Raw genomic sequence first — 3,905 nt, forward strand, 5'->3', positions numbered from 1 at the left:
CAATCCCTCGATTTACGACACCTCGGTTTACGTTGTTTCGATTTACGTCGTCAATTTTTTGGTTTCATTCAACTTCGATTTACGGTGCCATTCGATTTACGTCGTTGATTTTCTTGCCAACTTTATAAGAAACGCCAAAACATTTATTTCTGACTCAGTACTCAGGACGCGTCAACCAAGAATGACCTAAAGAGGGGATCCTCTCTTCATTTCCAATGCACAATGGCCACATAAAATTCCGAATCTAAATCCTTTGGAGTTTTACCCCTAGGCCTTGTGGCCACTTTCGTGTCATGGAACAAATCTAAACTGATTTTAAAATTTAGTGTTATTTTCGATATTTATTACTTTTGAAAAATAAAATTAAAAATTAAAAAAAAAAACTGTTGCATTACATATAAGCCATACTTTTTAGTGTGCATCATGAAACGTTTAAAAAAGCACTAACATATAATACCATCGAATTGAGTAGGGTGTAATCATAAATAAAACCTATATATCATAACAATATGTGTCCTCTCTGTGTTGATGCTATACGCAAGTTTCTTATATGTAGTATGTGATAATTTTTTAATGTTGGATGTTTTTCCTCACATACCTAATAATGCATAAAAGCACTCTACGGGGCCCCTAAAAATATGCAATAGAATGTGATAGCTCTTTGCATCTGTCATTGCTGAGGCTAAAAATTTACACAACTAATGCTGTGGACTGTGGGTACGTTTTATACAAAATTTTCGTACTTTTACATATGAGGTGTGATAAAATAATGGGTGCTAAGTTTAGTTTTTAAAATTTTTACCGAATATGGAAAAACTGGGAAAAAAGAACGGAGTTGAGATTTATACGGAACAATTTTAATCCAATTTGTTCATTCCTCTTTTAGTCAACCAAAACGATTTACTATAGATTATTGACCTTTTATGCGATTTGCTGAAAAATTGGAAGCTAACATATTTGTAGTAAAATTTACAAATTTTAAGAAATTCCGAACTATTTTGTGGGAATTGCGAATTTCCTTGAACTAAAATAGAGTAAAAAAGTCTTTAGTGCCCTGTAGGATTAACTTTTTTAATTGTAAATATCTTGATAATCATAAAACTGTGAATCGAACTATTTCTAAGTGTGCAGATTTCGCCATGTGATGTCAATATAAATTGGAGCCTATTGGTATATATAACCTTCATATAAATCGATCCTCAGATTTTCGTGATCGAGCCTCCTGGAAACGCAATATTAATCCAAACGTTCACAAAATTTCTGAATATAAAAATCTTAATTCCATTTATTTGATATGGTACCGGTAACTATTCCTGCTGGCACCTGATATCAATATCCGCATAATAATAATTATTGTACTATCATTTCTGTGATTGAAGAAAATTCACAAAGAAATCTGCGTAAAGCCACAGAGAGATGTATGTATGTCTCCCACACTGAAAAATATTGTGTATTAAGTTTGAATTATGGTTATCCTATTAATGATTAATGCGTCTCTATTTATAATCGTATATGTTAGATGTAAGGCAAATTTGTCTTAATGTAAAGAAAAATATTTTTTGATTTTAAGAAAATAGCCTTAAATGAAGTGAGATATTGAATCCTAGGATTAAAGATAAAATTGCATCAAATACAAGGTTAGCAGTAAAGAATTTTTTTCTTAATATGAAGAAACCCGTTTTTGATTTAAAACGTAAGCCCAAATATAAGTAAGAACTAAGCCTTCAAATAAGTGAGATATTGAATCTTTGAATTAAAGATAAAATTACATAAAATACAGGCTAAGATTTAGTTTGACGCGACATTGTCATCCACATGTGAATTTTTGGTTACCTTGGAGGAGGTTACTCCATTCGATCTTAATGAAGTTCGATATATGACCATTGTACAGATAGGATTTCTAGATCGTTCCAGCGATTCCGTTTGTATTCGATTCATTAAACTCTTAGACTTAAGGATTCATTCACTAGCAAAAATGTATGGTTATAAGTCCACATAAAATATACTCACACTAAGATATTTTACTTAAAATAAAGTTCATAATGTTAGCTTTAACAAGTAAGGAAAGTCTAAAGACGGGCGGGGCCGACTATATTATACCCTGCACTACTTTGTAGATCTAAATTTTCGATACCATATCACATCCGTCAAATGTGTTGGGGGCTATATATAAAGGTTTGTCCCAAATACATATATTTAAATATCACTCGATTTCGACAGAATTTGATCGACTTTTACATAATCTATAGACTCAAAATTTAAGTTGGCTGATGCACTAGGGTGGTACACATTTTTAGTAAAAAAAAATATGTGAAACATTTAAATGTTAAGGAAACTTCGCAAAGTTTATTTATGATTTATCGTTCGATATATATGTATTAGAAGTTTAGAGAAATTAGAGTCATTTTTAAAACTTTTCGACTAAGCAGTGGCGATTTACAAGGAAAATGTTGTTATTTTGACCATTTTTGTCGAAATCAGAAAAACATATATATGGGAGCTATATCTAAATCTGAACCGATTTCAATCAAATTTGGCACACATGACTATATTACTAATTGTACTCTTAGTGCAAAATTTCAACCAAATTCTGGCTTCTGGGGCCATGTAAGTCCATATCGGGCGAAAGATATATATGGGAGCTATATCTAAATCTGAATCGATTTCAATCAAATTTTGCACACTCAACTATACGACTAAGCGTTATGTTTGTACAAAATTTCAAGCAAATCGGTATAAAACTCTGGCTGCTGGGTCCATATTAGTGCATATCGGGCAAAAGATATATATGGGAGCTATATCTAAATCTGAACCGATTTCTTCCAAAATAAATAGGGTTCTATTCTGAACATAATTAGGAACATGTGCCAAATTTGAAGGCGATTGGACTTAAATTGCGACCTAGACTTTGATCACAAAAATGTGTTCACAGACAGACGGACGGACGGACGGACAGACGGACAGACGGACATGGTTATATCGACTCAGGGACCCACCCTGAGCATTATTGCCAAAGACACCATGTGTCTATCTCGTCTCCTTCTGGGTGTTACAAACATATGCACTAACTTATAAAACCCTGTTCCACAGTGTTGCGCAGGGTATAAAAATGTTTTTATTTAAATATACGTCACGAATTTTTGAAATTTACGCCCTTCAATCAAAGTCTCATGTTTGTAAAGGAAGGCTAATTTTCCTTATTGTAAAAGAAAAACATAATCTTTAAGTAAACTGAGATATTTAATTTTTGGTTTAAAGATAAAAAGCTTCAAATATTAGCCAAGAATTACTTCGAGGATTTTGCATCTTTTGCTTGAAGGTTTTTTGAAATTTTAATTTATTAATTTTGTCAACTTTTTTAATCATGCGATTTCAAAGTCCAAACTCCAAAGTTCAGACTCGACTACCAGTAAAAATATGCTTTGCTTCAAGAAAAAAAAAACGTCTTTAACCCTTCGTTGCATGATTTAATTTGAGCAAGGATAAAAATTATTTAGTATGTTAGAATTGTTGTATATGGAGTTATGATACCGTAAACCAATTTTCGTTCGATTCTGATCACTGAAGCAAAAGTTACGTAACATTGCATATATGCAATTTCATGCAGATAATCAATTTCTTTAGTCCACGTTGTTATCTCTATATATCACAGGTAGAGGAGAAAAGTGATGAGATAAAAAATGTTTTAAGTGAAAAATTTTATTGCTGGATGGGGAAAATGGAACATTTTTACTAAAAAAAATTTGTTTTCTCGCCAAACATAAAATGTTTGCCAAAATCAGATAGCATGGTTGCGTCAAATATGTTACATGCTCCCCATCAAAAACTAAAATTTTACTTCTGAAACATGTTTGAGGTGATCATATTCCTTCTTGGGGTGCAATATTAAAAGTCAAACTCTTGGG

This window comes from Haematobia irritans, chromosome 2, assembly GCF_050003625.1.
Source record: "Haematobia irritans isolate KBUSLIRL chromosome 2, ASM5000362v1, whole genome shotgun sequence".
Lineage (NCBI taxonomy): Eukaryota > Metazoa > Arthropoda > Insecta > Diptera > Muscidae > Haematobia > Haematobia irritans.